This window comes from Brassica oleracea, chromosome C3 (genome assembly GCF_000695525.1).
Source record: "Brassica oleracea var. oleracea cultivar TO1000 chromosome C3, BOL, whole genome shotgun sequence".
Lineage (NCBI taxonomy): Eukaryota > Viridiplantae > Streptophyta > Magnoliopsida > Brassicales > Brassicaceae > Brassica > Brassica oleracea.
Window position 1 is genome coordinate 47,488,945 of NC_027750.1, and position 10,695 is coordinate 47,499,639.

At 38.3% G+C, this 10,695-nt stretch overlaps 2 pseudogenes; one reads left to right on the top strand and one right to left on the bottom strand.

Moving 5' to 3' along the window:
* Positions 1-3,858: 3,858 nt before the first annotated feature.
* LOC106330766 lies at positions 3,859-5,604 on the bottom strand (annotated as a pseudogene).
* An 840-nt stretch (positions 5,605-6,444) lies between these two features.
* On the top strand, positions 6,445-9,443 carry LOC106334000 (annotated as a pseudogene).
* The last annotated feature ends 1,252 nt before the right edge of the window (positions 9,444-10,695 follow it).

Below are 10,695 nucleotides of genomic sequence, written 5' to 3' on the forward strand. Positions count from 1 at the left end.
ATGGTTGAGGAGTTGGTGTTGCAGAGACCTGTGGAGAAGGTGAAACAGAGTGTTCTAGAGAGTTCATACCTGTCACTGGAGATGAAGAACCAGAGCACGTAGGCGACTCTGAAGGAGCTATACGAGATGACGCTGTCGGGATAGGAATAGGTGTGGCCAGTGGAAAGGTTGGTGGAGCTGGTGGTTCAGCTGGAGGAGGTTGGCTAGGAGGGGTTGGGACAGAGAAGGGAAACTCGGTTTCCACAAAGCGTACATGTCTCGATGTGTAGACTCGTCCAGAATCGTTGTGGAGACAGAGATAGGCGCTTTGGATCTGTGAATAGCCAATAAATACGCACGGTAGAGATGGGGATTGGAGCTTGTGATTGGTATAGGGGCGGAGCCACGGATAGCAAAGACAACCGTAGACTCGGAGTTTGGTGTAGTTGGGCTGTTGGTTGAATAGTTTGTGGTAAGGGGAATCACCATGCAGAACCGGCGTAGGCATGCGATTGATGAGGTACGTAGCAGTGGAGAGAGCATAACTCCAGTAGGTTTTGGGCATTGACGACTTGGTGAGTAGGGTGAGACCAGTCTCAACGATATGGCGGTGTTTGCGCTCGGAGATTCCATTAAGTTGAGGTGTATGAGGTGGAGTGGTGTAGTGAGTAATGCCATGTTGCGTGAGGAAGGCACGGAGAGCAATATACTCGCCGCCATTATCAGAGTAGAGAGTCCCTATCCTCTGTTTCAGTTTGTTCTCAACCAGCGATGTAAAGGCTATGAAGGTCTCTTTGACTTGGAATTTTTGTTTGAGTGGGTAGAGCCAGGTGTAGCGAGTATAGTGATCGATGATAACGAGATAGTACTTGTAGTTATCTATCGATAAGAGGGGAGAGGTCCAGACATCACTGTAAAGATATTCAAGAGGATAAGAAGAAGAGATTGTGTTTGTATAGAAGGGAAGTTTGTGACTTTTATTGGGCAAACAATCAGTGCAAGAGACAGGGTCTTTCAAAGTGTTTGAAACTGGTAAAGAAAAATTTGCAACAAGAGATTTTAAAACAGAAAGGGACGGATGGCCAAGTCTCGAATGCCAGGAGATGAGGGATGTTTTGGGCGTAGGTGAGGCGAAGAGAACGGTTGCGAGTTGGGGTGTGACTGGCCATTCGTATAGCTCATTCCTAGTCTTGCCTTGGAGCAACGGGGTTCCCGTGCTGAGGTCCTTCACCTGAAAATGAGCAGGAAAGAATTCAACAGACACTTTGTTAGTGTTGCAAAGTCGATAAACCGAGATCAAGTTCTTTTTAACATCAGGAACACAAAGAACTTCGTTAAGTGTTAGAGGGCGCATAGCAGTATTAAGAGTAGTGAAGCCAGAGTGAGTAATATTCAAACCAGAACCATCGGCAATGGTAACGTCTTCACCTCCCTGATATGGCTGATGCAGCGCCAAGTTGTTGAGATCAGCTGTTAGGTGATGAGTTGCTCCGCTATCAAAGAGCCAATTTGCTGCATTGTAGTGTGCAGGAGCTGTAGCCATGTTCGCGCGAGGTTGCCACGGTGCATAGGAGGACAACGAGGAGGCAGCGGAGTTCTGGTGGTCACGGCCCGATTGCTGGAGTTGAGGGCATCTGCGAGCACTGTGACCGAAGACACTGCAAATTTGGCATTTGCCTTGATAGCCACGCGAAGCCTGCTGCTGATTATGAGGGGTGAACTGCTGCTGTTGTTGCCAGGTTTGCTGAGAGCCACGATTGTTGCAGCGGCGGTTGTTGTAATAGTTGTTGCTGTTGGCTCGATGAGTAGCTGCATTCGCGGTTACTGGAACTGAAGGCACAGCGGTTGTGATTTGAATCGTAGCTTCCCGGTTCCTTAGTTTCTCATGAACTTCAGAGAGGGATGGGGCTAAGTCGCGGCCTTCGATCTGATCAGCCACAGTTTTGTATTCTTCAGGTAAGCCAGCAAGAAGAAACTCAATTTGATCCTCGTGATCATAGGGTTTACCGAGGAGTGCGAGATGATCGAACCGGGTTGTGAGACCTTGAAAGTACTCATCAATGGTTTTGGTGCCCTTTGTCCAGTCCTTGACTTGTTGCTTGATTTGTTTGACGTGACCTCTACTAGGTTTAGTGTACGTCTCAGAGAGGAGAGACCAGATCTCAGCAAAGGTGTGAGCCGTGGAGAGGATCGGCTGAATAGTAGGTGTGATTGCACCTAAGAGACCACTGAAGATGAGACTGTCTTGTCTCTTCCAGATCGAGTAGGCCGGGTTTGGGACCGTGTTACCGTCAGCAGTGATGGTTGGGGATGGAGGAGGGACCGATCCATCGATGTGTGATGCGAGATCATAGCCGTTTAGGAGAGCCGCGACTTGGCGACTCCACATCAAGAAGTTTGAAGAGGTGAGTTTGGTAACGTTGTTCATATTGATATTGAGGATGGTGGGTGTTTCAGAGATGGTGATGGTTTCATGTGGGGTTGTCGGAGAAGACGACATGTTTGTCGTGAAGAAATTTGAAAGGAGATTTTGGGCGGCTGAGTGTTTTTAGGTTTAGGTATCGAGAGGCTCTGATACCATGTAAATGTGATAACTTAATCGTATTCATTAACGTAGATGTACAATATATACTGAGTACAATACACAACTAGGTCTAGAGTATTTACATAAGTAGTCCTCATAGTCTCTATCTCTTACAAATAGGACCTGGAAATACGCAGCGGCCACCTGCTCGATATCTTCTTCACACTCAGCCCATCCGCCAAGTGGGTTCTTGAGCTTGGTTAGTCTGTTCCTAGCTCGTCTTTGTTTTGTCGTAGCATGGAAAAACTTTGTATTTCTATCTCCAGCCCTCAACCAGTTCGCCCTACATTTTTGTTTCCAATACAACTCTTCATCCCGGAATGCCGAGCACAAGTTCCATTTCAGCTGTAGAATTTAATCATTTGAGATCATGTCATCCACCTGGGCTTTCTCTAATTGATCTTTGATCTCTTCAATTTTCGCTATAGATTTCGCCGGGTTCATCTTTTTCCACTGTGATATTGCCTTACGGCATCTCGCAATACGGTCAAAGAGATCAGGAGGACGCAGAGAGCCTGGATCATTCCATCCCTGCAGTATCGCCTCTCTGAAACTGCCACGGCCGATCCATCTCTTATCAAATTTGAAGCCCCGTCGACCTTTACCTCTACGGGAGAGAAACCGAGTGATAATGGGCCTATGGTCTGAGCCCCAAAGCCATAGATACTCCACATTGGTGTGGGAAAATAGGTGGTGCCAATCTTCGTTTCCAACTGCTCTATCCAACTTGCATTGAACTTTGCCAGAGCACCTGTTTCCTACCCAAGAGAACGAGTTACCTTTGGATGGGAAATCAATCATACCGCAGTTGGCTAGCATAGTTGACCGAAACCGAAACTGTTGTTTTTTTTTTTGGTAAAATGCCGGAGCATCTCTAATGATGCTTCATTTTTTCACTTTTTGCTTCATTTTTTGCTTCATCGATGCTTCATTTTTTCCTTCATTTCTTCATTTTTCGAAGAATTGAACAGTATTTTTTCAAATTTGAAGAAATACTTTTCACTTCTTCATTTTTTGAAGGTACGTTTTTCTAACTACAGATTGGTCCCTCAACTTTAATTTTGTTCTTAGTTTTTACTTAAATAAACTATAAGAGCTAATATTACCAACTTACATTTAAAATTTTTATTATTATTTTTATTCAATCAATTTAAAATATTAAATATACTAGAAACATGTTTTTCTTTTTTTTTTTACTAATATTTAGATGAAACACAATTACATAAATATAATAAAAACAGAAAGACTTGATAAACATCAAACTAAATATTAAAAAAAACTTAGCACATCATAAACTAACACTTAATAATCTGGTAAACCATTTCCAGATCCATTAAGTTTGTTAAAATATTGTCCAAATGAAGTGGCTGTTGAGCTTGTTGTTGTTCACTACTTTCTACTAAAATTCGATTTTGCTCAGATTGAATGTATGCACGAACGTTAGGATCTTGTATGGAGTTCAAATCACGAAATAAAATTTTGTTCTCTTCTTTAAACTTCCATAAAGCATAATTCTTGTTTTGAATCTCCAAATGTTGTTGTCTTTGTGTGCTTGTTTTCTCTAATTTCTCCAGTAGTTTTTTATTTCCTTCTTCCAAGGTGTTAATAACAAGTGATGTTTGATCATCAATTTTTCTTTTGAGTTTGGCTTTTTACACTCCAATTGGTTTCTTAGATAAAGATCCACCCATTCTATCTTCTTCATCATCTAAATTCATAGAAAAAGTAGCCAAGCCTGGAGATTCTTGTGTAGCAGAATCATATGTAACATTTTCCAATTGTGGATTTGTATCTCCGAAACCACATGAGTTTGATACTTTTCTTGTGGATGTGTCACCATCTTTAAACTTTTCAAAGTTCTTTATAATGCTCCATACATGATCAAACTTCTAACCTCCTTTGTATTTTGGATAATCCAATAACATTAACTTGGGTTGTTTAAATTGCATATCATTTTAAAACACTATTGCAAAGTAAGTAAGATATATATTACACAAACTAAAAAAAACAATTCTAATGTCATCGTTTGATGCACCCACCACTTGGACGTCTGTTTTCACATCGCTTGATGCATGCATGCAATTTCTTTGTTGCTTTCACAATAGTTTGAATTCGACAATGGATGGACTTCTTTGTACATTCACTCCAACTTGCATCTTTTCCGTTCTCGTAAGCAGCTGCCACACGAGACCAAAATTGTTCGAACGACTGATACACACCTTTGACCTTGAGATCTTTTAAAGTTTTTATTATTATTTTTATTCAATCAATTTAAAATATTAAATATACCAGAAACATGTTTTTTTTTTACTAATATTTAGATGAAACACAATTACATAAATAATTTAAAAACCGAAAGACTTGATAAACATCAAACCAAATATTAAAAAAAATACTTAGCACATCATAAACTAACACTTAATAATTTGGTAAACCATTTCTAGATCCACTAAGACTGTTAAAATATTGTCCAAATGAAGTGGCTGTTGAGCTTGTTGTTGTTCACTCATTTCTACTAAAATTTGATTTTGCTCAGATTGAATGTATGCACGAACGTTAGGATCTTGTATGGAGTTCAAATCACGAAATAAAATTGTGTTCTCGTCTTTAAACTTCTATAAAACATTATTCTTTTTTTTGAATCTCCTAATGTTGTTGTCTTTGTGCGCTTTTTTTCTCTAATTTCTCCAGTAGTTCTTTATTTCCTTTTTCCAAGGTGTTAATAACAAGTCATGTTTGATCATCAACTTTTCTTTTGAGTTTGACTTTTTACACTCCAATTTGTTTTTTAGACGAAGATCCACCCATTCTATTTTCTTCATCATCTAAATTAATAGAAAAGTAGCCAAACCTGGAGATTCTTGTGTAGCAGAATCATATGTAACATTTTCTAATTCTGGATTTGTATCTCCGAAACCACCCGAGTTTGATACTTTTCTTGTGGATGTGTCACCATCTTTAAACTTTTCAAAGTTCTTTATAATGCTCCATACATGATTGAACTTCTAACCTCCTTTGTATTTTGGATCATCCAATGACATTAACTTAGCTTGTTTAAATTGCATATCATTTTAAAACATTATTGCAAAGTAAGTAAGATATATATTACACAAACTAAAAAAAACACTTCCAATGTCATCGTTTGAAGCACCACTTGGACGTCTGTTTTCACATTGCTTGATGCATGCATGCAATTTCTTTGTTGCTTTTTCAATAGTTTGAATTCGACTATGGATATACTTCTTTGTACATTCACTCCAACTTGAAAAATATACTACGTATGCCACTCTTTCAATTAGGGTTAATAGGACATTTTAGATTTAATGCAAGCCACAATTTTTTCTGGATTTTCTTGCTATATTCTATATTTTATAATATTTTAATAACAATTAAAGGTAACCAAATCTAACTAATATTGATAATATGTAAATATATAATTTAAAGTAATCCCATCGAAAGTGTTACATTTAAAAATATATTGTTATAATTTACAAAAAAAAATATCATTTTTAAAATATGTTGAGCATAGCAAATGTGAATTTAAAGTTTCATGTTAGTACAAAATTTACTTGGTCGTATATAAATTATTTTATTATGAAACAAATAATACTTTTTTTATAATAATTTAAGATATTTTCAAACTTGGGTAACTATCAAAATCACATTGTTTGAAATATGAATTAGCTCGAGATTTATAAGATCCACAATATATGAGAATAGCAAGTATACCTATATTTTGATATACAATATCTTTCAAGTTTGGAATATGCTATACGTATATTCCTAAAGCTATCTTATCCCTAGCTTTACAGACACGATTTCTTATTACTATAAATATGGCTTCTTTAAACCTTTTCTTAACAAACCACTTATATCGTAAAATTAGCTCGAGATCTTTAATATTTTTGAGGATTCGATTGATGTGGCTCTGGAATGATTTCTCTTTATGCATTGATTTTCCTATTCTGTTTTCAAGGTTTTGGAATATTGAACTGGATTCTCTGGTTTCTTTTGAGTTTTTCTTTTTCTGTTCAGTTCTTTTTGAGCTTATTGGATATTTGTTTGAGGTTTTTAACACAAAAGTTTGTAAAGTCATTACAGCTTTATCAAGTAGATAATACAAGGTTGGTAGGCTTTTGACATTTCAGGATTAGTATGACTGTTTAGGTCTTATAACCTTTTCTCGTGGCTCTGGTGTTTACAAGCATATAGAGTTCTCTCACTTGATTCACTATGGTTGGTACTTTTTCTCTTATTCTATTAAACACTTTACATGTGTTCATGGGGTCTTGGGGGTTCAAGTTAAGCGGGATGTAGAGTCATATATACAAGGAACAAGAGGTTGCAAAAAAAAAAACTAAAAGGTCCCAGGTTTTTGTGGATACATAGTATCTCAAAGGAAGTACAAGAAAGGAAATCGGGTGGTCTATCTTGGTATATATTACATGAGTTTTTGATGGATACATGGTACATACACCCTTCATTCAATAGGTTTCTCAACGATCAAAGGTCTATGGGATGCAATAGTTTATGGGAGGTCCTTATTATGGGTTGATGGTTGTTTATCGTGCTGTACGGTTTTACGAGTTTTGAACATAGTTATGTTATACATGGCTGGTTAATCAAAGAATGCATCTTTCAGTCCAAGTCTTATTATGATAACAAGAAAATATATAGCTGTTGTTTATGTATTCATATTTTATTGGAAGGACATTTTACTAATAGCATAGCGAAAAAATTGAAAATACTAATATTTAGAAGAAAAATATTTAGATGAAAAATAATAATGAAAATATGACATTTACTAAATATTCAAGGAAAATAAACCCGCGCTTTGAAAGCGCGGGTCAAAATCTAGTATAGTGTTAAGGCTTTTACATTGTCATCAGACACACAAACATAAGCCAGAAGTAACTCCTGATTGTTTTTCCTTCATGGCTGATTTAGTCTCTGGTGACATAGAAGTGCAACACTCTGGCGATCCAAGCAGCAAGTGTGGTGGCTGGATCACTTTTCCCTTCATAATCGGTTGGTGTTTATATAATTTTCTTATTTTTATGCTCTATGTTGTCTATGTTCTTGGGCTCAAAAGCATAGACAGGTGATACTGGTTAACTGGTTATATATGGTGCAGTTACGTTGTTAGGACTGTCCATAACTTTTTTCGGAGTGATACTTAACTTGATCGTATACTTGATCGAGGAATTCAACATCAAGAGCATCGCTGCTGCTCAGATTTCAAATATTTTCAATTGATGTCTTGCCATGTTGCCTGTTGTTGCAGCCATTCTAGCCGACTCTTTCTTCGGAGACATTCCCGTTACAAATGCTCACCATTTCCAAAACGTTTTTTTCAGGGCATCTCTCTTTTGACTCTTATCGCATTTTCGGACTACTTGAGACCTCGACCATGTGAACGGTGAACCGGGCTCAATCCTATGCCAATCACCATCAGACCTCCAGCTTGGGATTTTATATGTAGTCCTAGCTCTAGTGACTACTGGAACAGCTGGGACACGAGTGGCTTTGGCATCTGCTGGTGCAAACCAATATGAGAAACCCAAAGATCAAGGAACCTTCTTCAACTGTTACTTTCTCATGGTAAATACAGGCGCGATCATTAGCGCGACAGAAATTGTATATACTCAGGACAATGCTAGCTGGAAGCTCGGGTTCGGTCTCTGCGCTGCTGCTAATTTAATCAGTTTTGTCCTTTTCATCTCCCGGAAGAGACTTTACAAGCATAAAAAACCTATGGGAAGTCCCTTCACAAGTCTAGTCCGTGTTAGTCGCTTCTACAGTGAAAAGAAAGGCTGTTATCTCATCCAAAAACGAAGATTATTACCACCATGGGCTCGGACAAAAGAACAAGAATTCTGCTGTAGTGCCCTCCAAGAGCTTCAGGTGAAAACAAAAAAGCTTGAAAAATTCATCAAACTTAAACCAGAACTGAAAGAAAGAGAAATTACATATGCAGGTTCTTTAACCGTGCAACATTGAAGACCGAAGGGGAGAGTGGCGACACAACTAATAGCAAATGGAGACTATGCTCTGTTCAGGAAGTAGAAGATTTCAAAGCCGTTCTTCGACTTCTTCCTCTGTGGCTATCCATCATCTTTGTTAGCATTCCCATTGCTGTGCAGTCAAGCTTGATGGTACTCCAAGCTCTAGTTATGGACCGTGTGTTTAGCCCTCACTTAAAAGTTTCGGCTGGATCTATCCAAGTTATAGCAATCATCTTCTCATGCATCTTTATCTTAATGAACAACTGGCTTTTTTATCCCATGTACCATAAGCTAACCAACAAGGTGATGACTCCGCTTCAAAAAATTGGTATGGGCCATGTTTTCACCATCCTAAGCATGGCAATCTCCGCGGTTGTGGAATCAAAAAGGCTGAAAACAGTTCAAAATGAGCATCTCATGTCAGTGTTATGGCTGTTTCCTCCTTTTGTGATATTAGGAATAAGCGAAGCCTTTCAGTTACCGGCCCATATTGAATTATTCTATGGAGAATTCCCAGAGTCATTACGGAACACGGCGACTTCATTGACCTCACTAGTGATTGGAATTACGTTTTAGTTGAGCACAGCTCTGATCGATCTGATCCAAAGGACCACTGCGTGGTTACCGAATGATATTAACCACGGAAGAGTTGATAATGTTTACTGGGTTTTAGTCACTGGAGGTGTTTTGAATTTTGGCTATTTTCTTGTCTGCTCGTGGTTTTACAATTAAAGATTCCACAGGGGTGATGGTCAAGAACAAGATCTTAAAGATGTTATACTCTAAGGCACACCATGTTTGGTTGAATTTAAGTTATGTGTTTGTGTTTGAAATGATAGCTCATGTCTAAGTTTGTGTTTTCTGTAAGTTACTTATGGAATGGAAGTACCTTCAACAATTACTACTATCAATTTGTTGAAAATTTCGTAAAAATAAACCAACTATTTAGTTAAATCCTTATTGTTGCGACTGATTTTATTGCGGTCTATCCGTACATGACACTGCAAATGCAACGATTCGACAAACAGCTTGAACCAGTTGCGAATGTAACAGGATCTGCTGTAGCGAGTTTACTGAATGGAATGATCGAGATGTAGTTGAGTGGCAGACTTGGAAACCGGAGCTGTAGCTGGCCTAGATGTTACACCATCACAATCGGCAAAAAGGATTGAGTTAGAACAAACTCAACTTGGAAATAATCAAGGTTTGGTGGTTCCATGAGACTTTTACACTGGAGCTGTCAAGGTTTGGGAAACACTCTGACCGTTCCTCACATCAATGATATCAGGAGAATATACAACCCTGATATCATGCTTTTGGTGGAAACTAAGAATATACACAGTTATGTAAATAGTGTGATTAAGGATCAAGGATATAACCACTCTTTTGTTGTCATGGCTAAAGATAGTAGTGGTGGGTTAGTTATGAGGTGGAATGATGGGGTTAAGATACATTTTTGGGGAACCGCTTCTTTAAACAAGACTGATATGTATGTTGAACATGGAAGTAATATATTTTGTTTGACGTATATTTATGGTTATCGGGAGATAAAATCTAGAAAAGTTTTGTGGGAACATCTTGGATCAGAGAAAGTTATAAAATGTCTTGGATCAGCTGGAGCAAAATCACAAAATCACAAAATCAAAGCAGGATGGATGGTTAGGAATCAGGAACTTGGAAAACTTCAATCTGGCTCTTCTGGCAAAACAAGGTTAGCAAATTCTAACCAATCCATCCAGTTTTTTAGCTTGAGTTTACAAAGCTAAATATTTCAGACATACAAATTTTTTGGACGCCAAATGCTTCAAAACATCAAGCTACATTTGGAAAAGCATATCCCATCTAAGAACCTTCTCAAGGCTGGTCTTAAATGGATTGTAGGGAATGGAGGACATAATAACATATGGAAAGATCCCTGGATACATTCTAAACCAGCACGCCCAACAACAAGATTAGGAGGAGAAACTCATCCACATCTCATGGTAAAAGACCTCATCAATAATATCAGTAAAACATGGGATGAACTGACAATCAATCTTTTATTGAGTCAACATGATGTGCAGTATGTTCTAAACATTAGACCTAGCATAACAAATGGGGAGGATAAACTGATATGGAGCTACACCA